This window comes from Lagopus muta, chromosome 12 (genome assembly GCF_023343835.1).
Source record: "Lagopus muta isolate bLagMut1 chromosome 12, bLagMut1 primary, whole genome shotgun sequence".
Taxonomy (NCBI): domain Eukaryota; kingdom Metazoa; phylum Chordata; class Aves; order Galliformes; family Phasianidae; genus Lagopus; species Lagopus muta.
Window position 1 is genome coordinate 2,677,644 of NC_064444.1, and position 19,739 is coordinate 2,697,382.

The 19,739-nt window shown below is 41.3% G+C and overlaps 1 long non-coding RNA gene across 3 annotated transcripts in view; it reads right to left on the bottom strand.

The window, feature by feature from the left end:
* Nucleotides 1–6,825: 6,825 nt before the first annotated feature.
* LOC125699335 (uncharacterized) overlaps nucleotides 6,826–19,739 on the bottom strand; it is a 69,037-nt gene continuing 56,123 nt past the window's right edge. The window contains exons 1-4 of one of the 3 annotated variants that reach the window (XR_007379520.1): nucleotides 12,021–12,093; nucleotides 9,144–9,442; nucleotides 8,725–8,917; nucleotides 6,826–8,029 (exon numbers count right to left, since the gene is read on the bottom strand). This is a non-coding gene — a long non-coding RNA (uncharacterized LOC125699335). Of the gene's footprint in view, nucleotides 8,030–8,724; nucleotides 8,918–9,143; nucleotides 9,443–12,020; nucleotides 12,094–19,739 lie in introns of those variants that run through there. The other 2 variants (XR_007379519.1, XR_007379518.1) reach the window with 2 other exon arrangements.

Below are 19,739 nucleotides of genomic sequence, written 5' to 3' on the forward strand. Positions count from 1 at the left end.
AAATATCAAAGGGTAGAGTGGGAACAGAAGATATCCTCTGGAACACGTTGTCAGGAACTGCAAGTTGATACAGATGTATTGATTTAATCAGCCTGTACGACACGTTTTGTTTATACAAAACATCTGTGACAGAAGTGTGAAGGCACAGTAATATGCACCCAGTCTTGTCTTGTCCATTAAAATGTGTGATAAGAGCATCTATATTGCTCAGAAGGGCTGATATTAAGGTGCAACTGATTTCTGCATCACCTATATTCGTGTTAAAGAGCTCAAAGCCCAGGCAGCCTACAGAAGTCTTTCCAAGAAGGGCAGTAAATTTCAGATTTGAGTTCAAATCTGAAATGAGCAAATAAAGTTAAAAGAATAAGTGTGGAAAAAAAATATATATATTTGCCTCTATCTCCGAAAAAAATAACATTTTCTGATATATATTAGATAAGAAATAGAAGAAATAAAGAGCTTTTAATTCACAGAAAGGCAAAACTGGTCCTGCAAATGTAGGAGATGGTTTGAAGAGAACGCAGGATTGCCCACTCTTAATGTTGAGAAAATATTTGCAGTTCATACGTGCACCAGCAAAAGTTTACATGATAAATCAGTAGCTTGAGTGCTTCCAGAATGCTAGTACATATGAATGTGTTGAAACTATTGTTTCTGTTGTCTTTTTAATGCTACTGGGAAGCTTTTTGTGGTAAAGCAATAGAGTTATTGCCAGCTACATTATTACAGTCTAAGTCTAACATCTGCAATTACTATGGGGTAAACGGTTCGCATCCCATATGAAATATAAAAAAAATGAGGAACAGATTTCACTATTATTCTCCCTCTCTGTGAACACTGTGACATTTTTTTTACTGTATAATCGTGCCTGGGCAGTTTGAACGTCTGGAAGAAATGGAAGCCAAAATGCGCATTTATGTGTAGCGATGGCTAAACATTAAAAAAAAAAAAAAAAGATTAAAAAAAGATTAAAAAAAAAAAAAAGGATTTGGTGGTTCAGAAAAAATGCTGGAAGAGGAGTTCAGATGATTGTCAGAAATCAGTGGAAATGTTCTCTAGAAATAAGACTGAGGCGTGAGGAAGTGAGGCCCTCCTATTCTGTTTTCTACAAATGTTTCTGAAAAAGTCCTTTGCTGAACTTCGCCTTATTTTTTAATTTTTTCTTGGGTTTCCCATCCAACTCAAGCTGTTGGTTCTCTTCTTCCACCTCAAGTGCTCACCCCTGCGCCAACCCTTGCATAGCAGAAACTGCCGTCACCCTATCTGCATTTTTTTCTCACACAGCTTTCTCAGAGGAAGCTCTCCTATACGTATCCACCCAACCAGCTTATTTCCTTGCTTCAAAGCTCTCCTTTAACATTTTCTTCAGCTACAATGCCTACAAAGAACAATAAAATCCATAAAATTTGGGCTTCCTGGAGTGAGGAAATAATTTTGCCAATATTTCTGACCAATTCCTGCTTGCTTCTTTCTCTGCATGAGCAGTCTTTGTAGGAAAGCCTTCAGTGTGGTTACTCAGGGAGCAAAGGTCACCAAGAATGCAAAAATTCATTTTTTGACTTATTTTAGATGCTTTTAGTATGGACTGTTTTGAACCAGGTGTCCAAGAAAACCGACCTCATGATGAAGACCTCATCCTTCCTGGGATGCTTTGAGACATTCACTGAGGAGCAAGTTTAATTTGTGAGAAAGCCCTGACCACCTAGGATGGGTCCCAGCCTTTAAAAGAAATATAAGAAAAAAAATTGCTTTTATGGAGCTGCCAAGTTTCTTCTATGCCAGTGTTTCTTCTATGTTGCCATTGCAACCTTGGTTAGGCACTAGACAGAAAGCCCTCTACACAATGCAGCAAACTCTAGTTCCATGCTGGATATTTCTAAAGCCAAAAAACTACTGCAGAAGTTGCCAATGCAGGCCTTAAAATGTGCAAGACTTCCAAAGCACATTCACATCTCCAAAGCAAACAGGAGCTAATTAAACTTTAATTAATGCCTTGACAGGTAAAAGGTTTTTCATTTTGCTTTTAGCTAATGCGCATTCATCTCGAATAGAAATCACCTAAGACCCCAAATAAAATACACCCAAGGAAAACAGAACCTGATTTGCAGCATACATTTAGCTAAGAGCTCTGAACACTTTTTTGTACAAGTATTTACTTATCCTTTTTTTAAAAAAAGAAATGATTTCCTTTTTTCCCTTTTTCTCTGCAGAAAGATAAATAAATAGTGAGCTGGACTGAAACGATAGAATACGTAAAGCAGAGGGGAAAGGTTAAATACCAAAGCAAAATTGGGCATTAAAACAAAACTCCATTTTCAAGGTGTAAACGAAGTGTCCAATCCTTTCATCAAAAGTGTTTACAGCTTATTTTTGCAGTTTGACTCTAAGTGCATAATGTGACACGGGTCTGTGCAAAAACACGTTCCTGTTTGTGACTTTAAAAATCACAACAGTCTTTGAAATATGAAAATCCTGAGTCTTGATGGAATTCATATCACTGAAATGATGCCAGCTTCCAGTATTTATTTGATTGGCTTGCAGCAATGCAGGGATTTGATAAAGACCTGCCTTAAGGGCATAACCTGCATAGGATGGTAATAGGTGACACAAATCAGAGATTCTAAATGGTGCAGTGATTCACAGGAGTTTCGTGTTTCCTTCTTCCCTGCTTCAAGCATCAACAGAAGTGGTCACTCTTCAGGTTATTTGGAAAATCAGGTTATTTTAATTAATAGATCTGAATTTCAGAAGCGATCAGTGACCTAAGAACTCAACATTCTCAAAGTAAATTCTAGATCTTGCTGACATCAGGAAGTAAGGTTTCTGGAGCCTGAGGAAGTGCCAGATCTCATCTGCTCACCTGCAAGTTCAGCATGTTTAATTTATTTGTCATCTCAGCATGAAGAATCTTCATTCAGTTGTTCATGGCCAACATCAGCTCATTGCTCAGCAAGATTTTTAAAGATCTTTGAACTGCTGTGTGGCTCCTTTGAGAAGAGAAATCCCCAAGGACACCAAAATACGATGGTCCCCATCAGATGGCCTTATGTCCTCTGAGGATCACAGCTGTAGTCCGTGCTGCCACGATGATGCCACATAGAGCTACTTGTTGCTTGACTCTTGGAAGTCATTTTTTGGCAGAAATCTGGGTCCCAGTGGCAAACATGAAATCCATGTTACGTTGTCTCCTTACAGCTTCCAGTAAGGGGCCTGATCACATGTAGGCATAACCCTGATCATATAGACTCCACCTGGTTTTTAGGTATACCACAAAGTCAACATGGGAATTGGTGCCCACATTTGGGCACCTCATTGGAAATTGTGGTCAAAAACCTCTTCACGAAATCTGGACATGGACCAGCTTGCCCTACATCACCTCATTTTTGTGCTAGGTCTATAAACCCCGTTGCTTTTCCCTTTTATCACATCCCTCCTGTTCTCCCAGTTACAGAAAACCGGCAGCACATTCTGGCAGGCCTTGCTCAGAAATACTTTCAGATCCTGAAAGGAAGGAGGATGCAGCCATAAGGTCTCAGAAAACCATGTTCATTTGTGAGCGAGAGCCTTTTGGATGCACTCACTACATTTTTAATAACGAGCTCTTTGGCAGAACTTCCTAGAATCGTTGGTCTCCTGCACCAGAAAACAAAGGCAGCCAAATCCTTTCCATTGAGTTTGCAGTTGATTGTTCTTGTTTCTTGCTCTGCTACAGGAAATACTAGAAGCCAATATCTGCAATAACTGAGATTCAAGCAGCTTTCTCACATCTGAATGTTTTGTTCTCACCAATTTATAATAAATACTTCTGAAAACTCTGATCAAGTTTACCATTAAGAACAATTCCTATTATTCATTCATTATTTTCCTTTGTTTGATTTCATCTGATTTCTTCTGTATTTCTTCTTATGCTGCTCAAGAAAATTTTTTTTCTTGTAGCCCTCATACACATGCATACAGTTATCAAACCCTGCCTGAGTCATAATTTGTCTAATTTATTCATAGTTAGATATTTTACTCTCTCTTTTCCCTATGATCGCTCCCCGTGCTTTTGTTAACTTACTGAGGCTCCCAGAATGGAGTGACATTCAAGAAATTAGAGCATCATCATTAGCACACTTAGGGAAAACTGTTATGTCTATGATCACTATGCTCCACCTCACTTAGGAAGCCCTCTTATGTGACAGATTTTCTGCTGTGATAGATACAGCCAGCAGAGATTAAATGTTCTGCCCCGTTGGTAGTCACATATAGTTACCTTTACACGTGTGTCAACTTTTCTGCTGGATATTATTAGGAGTGAGTAATCAAGACCATGCCAGTAACTCTTTTTCAGTGCTCTTTACAAGTGTTTCCCACCCATCTGTGAATGCAACGATCATTTTGTTTGCTTCTTCTTTCAGTTAATGAATGAAGGCATTAAACAAAGTGAGGCGTAACTCCTGCTCCTCTCCCACAAAAACCTCCATCACCTCCTCAAACCCAACAAGTCAAAATTTGTCTTCATTTATGGCTTTTTAGCCATTGCATAGACCACAGTACTTATATCCAGGCCAGTTTGACTCAATCTTTCAAATAAGATTTTATGGTACTATCAAATGCTTCACTAAAATACAGACATATTTGTCCAGAACTTAATGTAGCTATTTTAAACTGCCTGGCCAAGCAATTAAAGTTGGAGTAGCTGGCCATAAGAGAGTCAATACCTTTTATAGAGATCTTCTGCTAGTCTATAGCCAAAAGCAATGTTTTCTAAACTGGTTTTCCTCCCTGCTAAAATACTCTGAACTCCAAAAGCTATATCAGCACATCAGAGCTGTTCAGTAACAGGAGTAAATCTGGGCACATCTCCTTGACCGGACAGATCAAGCCATTGCTCCTGTGATATTCAGATACAAAACCAGAGCCAGACTTCACACCACATCAACCTTGTTCATGCACTGCTCTACATTAGCTAAATCACCTTGTGTCTTGGTTGATCTGCCACACGTACGTGGTGTTGAGAGGAAGCCAATGTCCCCTCATGTGGAAATGTCCTTACAGCTCTTTTTGATTGCTCTGGGTTGTATTAGACCAGTGCAAAGGAGACTAGGAACTAGAAAAAGAGAAGCCCAAGACCTGAGGCCACTACTCATTGGCCTGTCAACACCCGACTTAATAGTTAACGTTACAGCTAGATTTAAGAGAGACCATAAGGAGTGCATTTGTCTGGAATTACTTATCACTTTGATGCCTAGGCTCACAAGAAGAAGATATGAACAACTTTAGCAGGTCAGTATGGAAGTCCATGCCAAATAACCTCCTATCTGCAACAGAAGCAAGAGCCCAGGAAAGAGTACAAATGTAGGTCAGTTATGCAGTGATACTTCCTCAAAACGCTTGCCCAACCTACAGTGGTTTCTGGCTCAGGAGCTTTCTGAACCAGACGTGGCGTCTTTCAATTTAATACAAAACACAGATGGATTTTAAAAAACCTCGGATGGGTTTTTCTTTCCTGAATATATCCAGTAAATTTTTAGCACTCCAAGTATCCTGTGGCAAGGAGTTCCACAAGATGACTAAGCATGGTGTCAGGAAGGATTGCTCCTTCACAGTTTAAACTGCCAGCAACAAGCTTCACTTCATGCTTCTGAGTTTTTGTATTAGAAGAATGAACAGCAGACAGATCCTTGCTGTTCTGTCCTTGTCACTCATAATTCCAGCACCCTCCATCATATCCTCTCAGCCATCTCTTTCCTGGCTCAATAAACCTGGTGCATTTAATCATCCTCAAACTGGGTGGTTTCTAAGTCCCTGTCTATCCTTACTGTCCTCCTCTTCCAGTTTCAACAGTTCCTTTACAAGCTAGTTGATTTCAGGTATTTCAGGTGCAGATGCACTGAGGATTTACAAAATGACACAATGCTTATGCTATATTCCTAAGAATTCCTAACAGTAACTTTCTTTTTGAGAGTTACAGCTACAATCTATTTTATGGGATAATCAGTTTTATAGGAGTCTGTATTGTAGCTCTAATTCTCCACAGTGATTATAGTTTGTTTAGAGCACAGGTACCATCAGAATGCCAGGACTCTCCTCTCCTGTGTATATCACTTGACATTTATCTATCCTGAATTTTATTTGATGTTTTATCATCCAGCCATGCACTTCTGGATGAATTTTTGGCATCTCATCACAGTCAGCCTTCACATTTAGCCACTGAATTATTCAGTACTGTCGGCACAGTGTTCATGCAAGTCTGTCTCCATTCTCATACTATGACTTCTTTTCGGTTTCTCCTAGGGCTGATGTGAGATCCCAATCCATCTGTCGAGTGGACTGAGCCATTCAGACCTACAGCATTAGTGACTGTTGAAATGCCTTGGAAAGTATCTTTCCCTGCTAGGATGAGTGATGTGGGAAGAGGAATAGGAAGAAATTTCCCCTTATTCCTGGAAATAAATCACAATTGTTCTTAAAGTCTGCAGACGTCTGGCTGTTGCATCATCTGAGGTTCGGGTGTTTTTAGCTAACAATCACTAACAATGAGATGCATTTCCTTCAAGGAATTTTACCATTCACACATCTGATGTTAATTCTCATTGGGCCAAAACAAGAATAGGAATAAATGACTCTTTCAGTTTATGTTTACTTTTTCCCAGGCCACAAAATATCCATTGACTATAAAACTTAAATTTACAGCATAACAAATGCACTCTTTCATAATCACTTAAAAACGCTGTCTCATAAATAATGGCACAAGAAGCTGGAGATGGCAATCTAAGAAAAAAACAAAAGCAACGCTTGTTTTCAGTTTGATTCTTTATTAATCATTTATCACTGTATCTGATAACTGAAAATATTAGGTTCTCCCCAGTCCATCATTTGAAGATGTACCACCCATGGGGATGGCATGAGGGACATCTTCTTCCTCCAGGGAGCTATAGATCACATTCTGAGACTGTTGTTTGCTCCTATTTCACTATCTCTAAGGTGGAGAGGATGCTTCTTCACTCAGTGTTTTAGCCATAAATAAAACAACCCAGGAGCAAACCACATGCCATGGGGTGGCAGCACTGTAGTAGCCAGGTCATTGGGATCATACCTGGGGCTGCCCTGTTCAGGCACTGCCTGGGATCATTGCGAGGCCCCGTGTGTGCTTTGGACACGTTGAGTTTTCTGGATGGATGGAAAGAGTGCCTGAGCAAATAGACACATTGGGCCAGGAAAGGGAAGAAAACGCGATGTTGATTACTATCTAAATATTGCCGCCTTTGAAGTGAGCAGGTCTGTGTTTGGGGAGGATCGAATGCGCTTTTCTCACAGTTTGAGGCACATTATGAGCTATTTTGTGTTCTTGCCATTGTGAACATTATTTCATGATGGCAAAAAAGGCTAAACAAGGTAAAGGGCAAGGGGAGCGTTAGGATATGGACGCCCTGTGGTGGATAGCACAACACAGCTCAGCAGCAGATCAGAGGGAGAACAGGAGGGACAGGGTGCTTTGGTTGTTCCCATCTACGCTGCCCTGGCCAAGAAAGAAACAGAGTGCAATAAATGATGGGGAATATCTCTCCGCATGGCATCATCCCTCCTTGCTCCTTCTTTCTGTCTGAGAAGCTGAGGTTTGAGTTTTACTCCTCCCTGGGGAAGATTTGCTCTTTCCCATTCTCCATTCTCCCATTCTCCCATTCTCCCATTCTCCATTCTCCATTCTCCATTCTCCGTTCTCCACTGGGTAAAATATCAAGGAGTAACCTCATGACAAGTGGACTCACATACGTGAGGAACATGGTCAGTTTTGCATTAAATCTTCCCCACACTAATACTATGGTGTCCTGTATTGTAGATCTCAATTTTTTCATATTATTTATTCAAATTTGTTCCTTTCTCCCTAAGTATTTGCTACAGGAAAAAGTCAGAGCTCATCAGGATCATTCAGGATCAGGCCGGGACAAGCAGGGCTCTCTTGCATCAGCACCATTTGGGGCTTCACCACACTTGGAATGCAGTGTTGAGTCAGAGATCTGGGTTGAATTCTTCTCCCCATCTTCTGCTTGTGCCATGTAGAAGTAAAACAGAAAGCATCAGCTTGCAATAAATCCACAGATGTGTTAAGTAAAAAACAACAGAGGTCCTTTCAGCAAATTGTCAAGGAGAAAAGGCTTCACTGAGAGTATGAAAGGGCAAGCTGCTCTCCACTGAATTTGGAGGATTTCATTTTACATTTGCTCTCCAATCTGTTACAGCCTCACTTAACAGCCCCTATTCCATCCCCTGTCCTGGCTCTGCTGCAGGCAGTGGCTGTGCTAAGACAGCACTGTCTTCTCCATCTCTGCCAAGGGACAAGGGTTGTCAGGAGCACTGGGGCTGCAGTAACAACTCCAGCACTGAGGGCGATTTTGGAGAGGTTAAGGGTTTAGGCAGGTGCTACAATTAAAAGGAGGGAAGCTTTCAGCTCGCGCAGGAATCGTTTTCTTAACCACAAATAAATCAGAGATCTGGCATTTTCTGCGTTGCCACTCTTCAGAAATAACAGCATATGACTGACTGGATCAAGGTCAAGTGTAAGGGATAAAGGGAAGAATAAGGTCACATCTATGGCTCCAAGCTGAGGTATGCATTTCGAAGCCATGCTGAAGACTTGGGCTCGTGTGGGTTCTGCAGAGCTACAGAAATAAATGGTGTGTATGGCCGCTGATCATCTTCAGAATATGAAAACCTAAAGGTAAAAAGGTCTCTATTTACCAATGTTGGAGCACAGGGATTGCAAACTGCTTCTCTGAGCCAGCAGAGATTTCTGCAGTGGGATGGGTGCAGAGCTGAAAGTCCATGATGCTGAGTGTGGCTTTGGGAATGGTCCACAACACTTCACACCAACAACTTCAAACTTTTCTGAGCTTTTTGCTGCCTGAAGCATGTGAAATGTGCTTGCATAAGCCTGTAGAAAAGAAAACAAATAAGCAGAATCAGTTGTTTCACTTTTCCCTTCATACGAGCCCATCTGCTTCTAAGACTCAGTGACTCTTTGGCATGGCCTGCCTAGGTTGAGAAGTTATGAGCAGAGGTCAGGTGCTCAGGGAGAGGAGTGCTTGGAATCACAGAATCATGGAATCATTAAGGTTGGAAAAGATCTCTGAGTTAATCTAATCCAACTGTCCACCTACCATCAATATCACACATTAAACCACGTTCCTGAGTGTCACATCTCCATGGATCTTGATCACCTCCAGGGATGGTGACTCCACCACCTCATCAGGCATCCTGTTCCATCCACGTCAGCTTGCACATCAGGAATGAGACCTCCGTTGCACCAATAGCTGTTGCAGAGCCCAGAAGCCTTCTGTATTCATAAGTGACATTATCTTCTGCGTGCACATAAAAGTGCACCCATTGCTTGTCCACAACTTTGCTGCCTGAAGATAAGGACTGTTCAAACCAGAACTGCATTTTTAAATCTTTGTTTCTTAAAAAAAAAAAAAAGAAAGAAAGAAAAAGAAAGAAAAAAAAGAAAAGATCTGAAGAAGGTTTCTTTTACACAACTCCCTAACAGGAGCCGTGCTCCAATTATTCCTCCACACTGAGACAACAAATGTGTCTAGCTGGGAGCCTTGCCACTTCACTTCCTCCCATGAAGAAATAAGGGAAAGGTTGAGAACCGAGGTTGTGAATCCCCGCTGTACCCCTGTAAAGTAATAATAGCAGCATCAGTAATAGCTCTTAAATCAGGAGGACTTGCTGTAGCTCACTCCCACGAGGTTTGCATGACAGCATTTAACGTTCACGGGAATGACATGTTCCCAGCAAGAGCACTCTCATTTGCATTATGGCAGGACACGGAGACCCAAGGCAGATTTTAAGTGTTGAGCAAACCTGGTGTGACAACATAGTCCTTGTTTCCATACTGCATTTAGTCTGAGCAAACCTTTTTCGGACCCTACTCCCTGCTCCAAATGAAAGCTTTGTGAAAGGCATGCACAACCTAACAGCGAGGAATATAAAGTATAAAGGCAAGGGAAATGGAAGCGAAAAGCACTCGGTTCTCCATTGACTCCAGAATTCCTATAAGCACTCACAATGCTCCATTTTCTAAGCAAAGTAAAGAGATTTAAAGCTACTCTGATAATTACCAAAGTGCAGAATGAACTTTTATATGAGTAACGTTGTCTGGTTTTTTAAAATGTTAGAAGTGACTATGGATTAAAAATCCATTATATTCACTACGCAAACACTGTGTCAAAGCAAGTTCTTTGTTAACCCATGGGTGAGAAATAAGCAGACATGTTTTGTCAGACACGGTGCCAGTGATAAATCCACATCATGGAGAGGAAAATATCACTGTCAGACCAAGCCACACTCTTCAGTTATAGTCTAAGCTACTCCATGGGTAACTGCCTGATTTTGCAAACTGATAAAATTAATGTCCTGACAATTTGTAAGGAGTCCAGTGTCAGGATCCAAATCCCTTTACAGCACATAGAAATGACTCGTTAATTTCAGCATGGCTTGGATCCCTCTGCTATCTGGGAAACTCCTTCAAGTAATGGTGAGATTTTGCTTATGTATAATCTACAGAGTTACTCTTTGTCCTTTATTTGTAGAATTGTGTAGGTGAAAGTTGAAATGCAACGGGGCTGAGCTTTAGCCAGAAGATGCAAAAATGATGAGAAAATTGCATCCTAATTAGAAATAAATATTTCTCCCTAGTGGATGAACTCTTCAAATCAGAATAAGGAATTTATACAAAAAATTGCCAATGAACCAATGTGTTTTTAGGAGAATAAACCCCACAGTAGATAATAAAACTTTAATTTAGCTATATACCTTTAAAGTACTTCTCCTAGTTATTAAGTTGCTCTTACAGGCATGAAATATATCTATCAGGTATGCACAGAGGTAGGATATTGTACTATACTCATTAAAACTACTAGAAAATAGAATGTATTTTAAAGGAATAATTGAATGCATTTTCCTTGTATTCTTCTTGAAAGTTACCTAGTAATCATTTTAACGATAGGAAATTATAAATAAGATTGTTTTTTTTTCCTAAAGTAAAATAGAAAATTAAGATATATATCTTTTACTGCAAGCAATATGCCATTGAACACATTAATGCTGTACAAATTACAGAGAAATAAAAGTAGGTTCATAATAAAATATAAAGTAATAACTTTTCTGTATTCATAAATAATATGAAGTAACGTAGAACAAGAATTTCACTATTAATGATGTTTTAAAGTACTCTGTGGAGGTTTAGAAATGGAACTGATATCTGCAGCCTCGGCAGTAACATAATACCTTTCCTCATGTTTGTATCATTGCACGGCATTGGCAGTTATTTTGTACTGAGAAGAGCATTTAATAACGTTCAATTTGTAGATTGTGGCTGTTACTGTGTTCTGTAATTTATGACTGATTTCGTTTTACAGATCCAGCGTCCTGTGCTTCAGAGAAATATTTTGCCAGTGGCGTTATTCAGTGTTTTCAAATCCCAATTCAACATTAATGCATTTTTAAGGAGTCACGGTATAGAACAGAAATAGAACACATTTCTGAAAACCTTTTCATACACTGCATCACATCCATCTCCCCACTGCTTAATAACCACCGCTGCTACTCTTGCTTTATTTTTTTGCTAGGTGTCAACATGGATGAGATACCGCTTCCCTGATTTGTAAAATCTCTCTTGTGTTGCTTGCTCAGCGGATACAACTCGAAAGTCAATAAGTAGTGAGACCACCGCTGAAACTTCATACCCTGCCTTCCAGCTCTGTAAACTCACAAAACAAGCCTCGCATTTCACCCTTCTTCCCTGGTTTTGCTGTAAACTGCATTGAATTTCAGCAGCGGCCACACAAAAATTCTTCCCATCCCGCACGTTTCCCATCAAAGAATCCAATACGTTACAACGGAGGCAGATCACGAAAAGCACAAACAAACAATCCCTACTGTACACCCAGGCAAACTGATTAAACACCAGAGGGGAAAAAAAGGTCTTAGACATCACATTTCCTGAGCTTTTCCCTTCTCAGTGCACTACTTACTTGTAATTACGTCTGGGGCCATTCCTTCCTATTCCACAGGATAAACTGGAATATACTGCTCGGCAGTTTTGTCTCTAGCTCTTTAAACACTAGAGACCTTATAAGCAAACAGCCTTTTTTTTTTTTTTTTTTTCTTTTCTTTTCTTTTTTTTTTTCCCTGCCTGTTATGAAATTTTAATGATCTTCCAAGGCTCTCAGAATCTAACCAACTTTCTTCCCTCTCCCTGCCCCAACAACTTGGCATCTCTAACTTTTGTTTCAGAACTCTACCCAAGTTAAATATACTAAACTGGGAAGGAATTTGAGATTTAAAAAGGGGTTAAAGTGCCCCTTGTTTTCCTGCATCTCTTCCCACTCCTGGTAAACTGTGGGTTTAGGCTTGGGGAGGGCTGAAAATGCAGGTTGGGGATGCAGGCTTTGGATGGAGAGTCCTCAAAAGTTGTTTCACAGAGGGGATGAGAGTGCCAGCACTGAGCAGCCTTGTGATGGATGTGTTTAGCCTTGAAACTAAGCCTCCATTCAAAACTGACCTATCTAGACTTGGGCACTCAGGTGGAGGAGAGGTGTGTGGGATGAAGTTGAGGGGATGTTAAGGAGCCTTGTTCCAGTGCTCACCAGCATGCTAGTGCAATGGTTTATGTTAAAGGTGATCACAATAAAGGATCCTGATGGGGATGGCGAGGCTTTATCTTGCTGCATTCTCCCTGCATCCTTCTCTGCCTTTGGGCACTGCTAGGTCACAGCTGGGCTCAAAAGACAGCAATAGCCAATGGTGGGGCAGAGAGGTGGCGATAGATGCCAAAAAATGAGTAAAATGCCTGGTTAGTCCACATTGCTGGAATGTATTTTCTCTTTTCAGTACTTATCTTTGTCTTAAACTCTGCAAATCTTTACGGTTTTTATTGAGCCCCCTCAGCTGAATACCATACGTTTCATAGTATTTGGAGAGGAGACCTTTAAAACACCTCCTGCTACAAATTCTGCATTGCTTAGATGGAAATTACAACCTATCTGAGCACTTTCCAATTTATGCCAAGCACTCTCAACCAGATGAGATGTTTGGGGAACAAGCTGGGAATCCTTCAAAATGTGGTTTTGCACATCCAAAGCATGGCAATGATGCATGAGGAGAAGGAGAACAAAGGCAGAGACCCAGATGGCTTCTCTTCAAAATCTGACACCTGAGGAGTGCCAACACGAAATATGACCTGAGTGGTAGGAGATGTACTTTGCTCAAAAACATTCAGAGTCCGCCCAACTTCCAAAGCCAGAGATGTGGTAAGAATTTCACTTCTGAGAGCACTTGTTGTCTCAAAATGAGGAGGTTTGGTTTTGCTGTGCGTGATTGAAGAGAAGGAAAACATTTGCTGGCCATCCCATCACCACGTATTTTCTCCATCAGTCTGTCAGTGTAGGGAACGGGGAAGAGGAGAAGAAATGGCTGTAAGAAGTATCAAGAAAAAGACATTTAGAAGAAGAAGAAGAAGAGGAAGAATTAGAGATGGGCTATGAGTTGTATGCAGCATGGGGATTTCGGGGGACTTCAAGGGGCCCTGGCACATCCCTGCTTACAACAGCTCAGGGAAACCCATGTCCCCATGAAGGAGGGAAGAGGTTGCAGTGCCAAATTGCCCCCAACCCCCTCATTTCACATTTACCATGCTGCATGGGGCTGCACAGCTGAGTATCGCCGAGCGCTGGCCTGGGAACGGGGTCCGGGTTAGGATTCGCACACATCACTTGCTCACTCCCACGGCCCTGGGCAGCATTGTTCTCTAAAAGCAGACATGTTTCCTTCCAAGTAGCAGACATGGAAAGAAAAACACACACAAAAACAAATCATCTCGTCCTTCCTTCTCCGGATGGCGAGCAGCCCGTGTGTCACTGAGGCTTGAGGTGGATGCAATCCCAGTCTGACAGAGGAGCTGGAGGGCTGAAGAAGTCTCCCAATGCCCTTTTCCCCTGCAAAATCCACTCCAGAGGATGGCTGGCACTAAAAAATTCATCTCTTCTTTGCATGACTTCTTGATACCAGCCCTTCTGAGCACATCTCAAAGGCAGCTGAGGGCTACTCTGGATCTTTCTGCTTGTTCAACACTTCTAACCATTAGAAAGGATGTGAATTAGCTCATGGTTCTATTGGGCATCACGAAATCATACAATTATAAGAATTATAGTATCATTTTAGTTGGAAGGGACACTTAAATTTCATCTAGTCCAACACACTTGCAATGAACAGGGAAAAACTACAGTAACTCTAACATTCACCCAGTGCTGCCCCCTGTAAAGCCTGGAACTTCCTAAAGTCTTTCAGGATTTAGGGCTGCAGAGAGAAATCATTGCAGACAGGAGCAGAAATAGCCATGAGATATTGCTCTTGGTTTCATCTGGTTGTCAAGCCATGAAGGTATTCAACATCAGATAAAGTTCCAAAGAAAAGTGGTCCTGGGTATTTTGACGGGGAAAAACACATCCTTCATCATAGAATCTCAGCCACTTGTTGTCCTGGCTCTGTTATCTGACCCAATTTTTTTTTCAAACCTACTTACAAAATAATGGGTAAATCATAACAGGCTGAAAACATGGTTGGGTATCTGTCCTGCTGCTCAAGCTTTTGGCTGCTTTTGGGTCATTAAACAGCCCCGGCTCTACACAACTCAACAAATATGACCTGAACTTTCCCCTGGGGTCTGCCACCTTCATACAACAAGGGCACATATTCCACAGCTGGGGAGCTGTTATTCGATTCGGACTGTACCACAGGTCAGAATTTATGACTTTGTTATTATTCTGTTTGTGAGTTTTACGGCCACACGGGTCCCGCGGGAACCCGGAGCACTTTCGCTTGGCCATGTCAGTCAGACATTCATAACGCACCGCAAAGGAAGTATTGAAAATGCTGGGAATATCCTGTGTAACACTGTCTCTCATCTCTCTGACCCTCAGGTAAGGGCCAGACTTTGTTTGCGCCCGGCAGCGGAGGAAGCCGATAAAGGGCATAAGAGGAACATTGAGGGGGAGTGGATGGCAACGAACACTCGGCAGCGCTGCTGCCAGACACCTCTACTGCCCTGTTTGTTCCCTGTAGCGACACATGTCCCCTATTTCCTGATCAGAACCTCCATCGTGTTGCGCTCAGTGTTTTATTGCCCTCTGATGTTGAGCCAGGAGCTGCACAATGGGAGTTAACCTCATGGTGATGAGTTTAACCACTCCAGTTCATCTGCTGACTCCTCAGAGCGTTAATGGCTTTGGGGCACACAGAGGTAGTTTTTCTCACCTCCAGTGTATAAACAGATTTTACTGCAAACAACCGACAGCAACAGTGACATCCTGAAAACACTGGGTTTTGTCTTGCCAATGGTTTGCCAAGGAGGATGGCCAAGGCTTATCATTCACTCATCTTCACTCTTCTGGAAGTCAAAAGCTTCGCAACACTTCCCTTGCAGGGGCCAGAGGATTTGATGGGGGTGTTGCATTCTTTGTCTGAAATCTCTGCTGAGGAATTTTTCTCTTCAAAGGCAATAGTGGCACTGTGTTTTACAAAGCCCAATGCTTGACACTACTTGCATTTGGAGGCTGAAAATGTTAATATAAGAATTGTTACTCTTATCCTTTCATAGCCAGTCCATCCAGGATGGATGTGAAGATACATGTAATTAACATGTTTCATTTACCAGCATGACACTCAAGCTAAGCTTGCAATTATACTACAAATATAGAAACATTACCTAACAAGAAAGATATAACCCTCTGGTATCCAATGATACAGTTATTCTGTAACAGAGGATGAACTTTCTAAGCACATTTTTTTTTTCTTTTTTTTTTTTTTCTTTCCTTTTTCAGTCTGAAGAAATGATTCAGTTCTCCACCTGTCTACAGAATATATCATCTTAATTCAGCATACCTCAGTGCCTGCTGGGCAAGGGGAATGGGATACCCAAAGCAAAGGCTGAGCTGGGAACCCTATAACCTAATAAGGCAGGCAGCTCTACAAAGGCATCTACAATTCCCCTCAGTTTTTCTCCTGAGGGGCAGTTGCTATTTATCCTCAAGGAGCACAAACATCTGACTGCAGTGTCCACAGCTGCATGCTGAGCACATTGCACATTTCTACATTGTGGCAACTGCTGGCTACTCTCTGTGGATGCTTTGGTAAGCATTACCCAGAGCAGCCACAATGCTGGGGTAGTGAAACCAGCACTTATATCCTTTCTGCAAGATCCGATATCTATTCTTGGCTGCTTGTGTCAAGGCTGACCCTAAAAGCCAAAAATGAGCTCTAGGAAGTCAGAAGTGACCCACTTGCCTCATATCACCACCTCCACATCCCCAGCACCAAGAGCATCATGAGAACAAGAAAGCATCCAAAGAGAGTCAAATTGGATGGGACTCTGAGCACCTGATTGAGCTGTAGGTGTCCCTGCTCATCACAGGGGAGAAGACATTTAAAGGTCCATTCCAGCTCAAATGATTCTGTGATTCTACTCCATGATTCTCTGCAGCCCTATGCAGGAAGGCCACTGCTCAGCAGAGCTGCTGTCCCACATCTATCAGCCAGGAGAGCGGGCATGGGAATGAGGTGAGCAGTGCCATCTTAAGAAACATTACATCTGCTTTGCAAGTTAAAAAATAAAAAAATAAACAAAGAATAATAATAATAAAAAAATGCTTCTCTATGCTAGGAGAATTTTTCTTTCAGAAACTTCCGAATGAGGGAGCCAACAATTTGTAAAGAAAAACAAAATACAGGGAAAATGTGGATAAATTCTGCCTCGCTGCAATGCTGCAGGCAGTGCTTGCACAAATGCAGTCTGCTTTTCTGACACTCAGCAGAAAGTCTGAGTAGCCAGCAGAACAGGAAAAAGAGAAGGAGAACCTGATTTCACATGTTTAATCTTAGTGAGTCCAATATTGCAAATATTCTGTAGCCACTTGAATGCCTGCATCTGGACTTGTGCATATGTGCGACATACAGAAGAATTTCAGGGCAGAGCCTCATTAATGGAGCACAGCTCCCTGTTTGGGCACATAAACTAATCCATGCTGATGCCTAAATTTGCACTTCACACTTTTGGTGCATTGTTATACATTTGTATGGGGGAAAAGGCGTAGAGTTGCCTGGCAGTTTGGGGTGACCTGGCATTATTTCAGGCCTGGCACTCCCCAGACCAACTTGCATTTTTTTTTATTCCTCGTGACATCCTGTAGAAATTCCTTCTGGTCTGAGAGTTTCCATTCTTGATCCCCATCCAAAGGTGAGCATTCGCTGTTGAAGGTTTGCTCTAAATTGATTTAACTATTTTTAAAAGTTACTCATTGCAGAATAAATATGCCTTTCCCCCTGCAAATGTATTTCCATCATTTCCTTCTCCGAAGGGAGCAGGGGGGATATAGTAAAACATTTTAGGAAGAATAGTCTTGTTGATACCGAGGGAGCTAAATGAAAGAGAAACAAAGAGAGCAAACAGGATATTTATGGCAACTCTAGAGAGCTCTCTGCATGTAGCCATTAAAAATAGCCCTCGTACGAACAATATTGGCTTTCTGCTCTATCCTTAAATACAGAGAACAACCTCTGACAGACTCATGTACATCCAAAATGCACATGGGTAACTGTGGATTGGCAGGTGAAATGAAATAGTTCTGAGCATGTTTCTAACCCGTGCAAAAAAAGCAGTTTGACTTGTGCACAGAATGGGTTACACATGCTGCTCAGTTTTAATACGTAGCTTAATTATTTGCTACATATTCCCTTGGAGAAAGCTTATAATTCTTTAGGGGAAAGCAAAACGTAGCAAAGTTAGGCAGCTCGTGTGCCTTTCCCAGCTTCAAACATTAAGTTGCTGCCCTCCCTTTTGAAAAGTGAGAAGCTAAAACAGTCCCAGGGAAAAAAATAAATGCAACGTTTATTTTCTAATTAAACACAGGAGGAAAGGTTTACATGGTTTGCATGTGTCTCTTAAAGAAGGGAAGGGAAGGGTAGGAGAGGGGAGGGAAGGAAAGGAAAGAAATCATAATGTTTTCCCATAATATCTTCCCAGTTTAGATATCACTAATTTACAGTGAATAGATCTGCTAATGCAGTTTTCTTATCCAACAAATGCATCCAAAATTGTCCTGTATTGCCCCAAATGTTCATTTTTCTGAAAAAAAAAAAAAAAGAGAGAGAGAGAGAGAAAACACTGTTTCTCTTTTGGTTTGCAAACATTTGTCACCAATACAACCATAAGGTCTTCCACTGTCCATCAGAAACGTGCTGAAAGAAAGTATTGCCTGAGATACATCTTCCTTAGACAGCTTTGTCCTTCCTGTTCTGTTCTCCAGCAAACATATCAAATACTGCTTTAGAAAGCTGGTTTGAACAAGTAAGCCAGTGTTTCAGCATTCTTTCTATTTTTCCAGCTGAATTTAAATTTTTTTAACATAAATGGCTTCATTAACGTCAATTTGTGGATCTGTTAAAATGTAGGTGGTCTGATGTCTTAAATATGACTGTAAATTTGTTCCACTCCACCACGCTGAAAAACGCTTCAGTGGAATACGATGCACGGGACTCAGCATTACCATCCAACCTCTTTTTTTCTCTCTGTTTACAAAAACAGCTGTGTCACAGATAGCCCTCCCCTCCCTTTGCTCCTCTGACCTCTTATTCTGAAATCCTCTTGGATTGCCTCCAGGGAGGGCAAATATTCCCTCCACCTTCCCCCAGAATTGTGTGTTCCTTTAACCTTGGAACAATCTTTATCCACTAAAAATAGACTCCCAACTCCAAACTTCTTGTGCATTTTGACATTCTGTTCTCCTCAATGGGTCACATGCACTGTCCCAGTCCCCTTGCCAATGGTGACAGGACCACAATGTGTTACCAGAATTTTAGACAGGAGCTGGAATGATCAAACGTTCCTGAAAAAGTGGCTTGAAGAGAAGCTTTTCATATGCAGAGTGGTAGAGAAAAAAAAATCAGAATCATGGAAACTAGAAATGGAAAACTGATGAGGTCACCCAGCACTTTCTTTGCTGTTTCAGGATGTTTCCCTATGACATTGACTGGTTTAAAAGCCCCAAATGAAACATCTGCTGCAAATATTTGAGAACACTATTCATGACCCAAGATATCTCCCAGTATTTCTAACATTTAGACTGAATTCTTGCTTTCAGCATAGCAACCTGTCCCTTCATATCATGAACCACTACTTGTCATTCCATCCCACCTTCATGGAAGGACTTGAGGCAGTACTGACAAATTCTCCATAAGGAATGCTTTTTTTTCTTATCTTCCCTTTGGGTATTTTGGGGATAATATTCCTGCCTGATTCAACAAAAAGTAGGTAATTAGGATACATTAGCTTTTAGATTCTTCTTTGGTTTCAACATCTCTTCTGGTGACTCTTCAAGACCAAGCTGCCTCAAATACCAATCCCACTGATCCCCCATCTGTGACCATGAGCATTTGAAGGATCAACAAATTATCCTTCAACCCAGGATAGGCAGAATCAAATATGCATCTGAACTATTAGGTGAGAGGAAGCTTCCTTAATCAGGAAAACATTAGGGGAGCTGGACTAGATGTCCTTTGAAGGTCCCTTCCAATTCAGATGATTGTATGATTCTACAGCTGCTGTACAGCTAAAAGGTATCCGTAAAACATGCACATACACTGTAGTAGTTTCAGAGAAAATTAAGTTAATGCAGGGATTACCTTTGGATTGTCCAGAT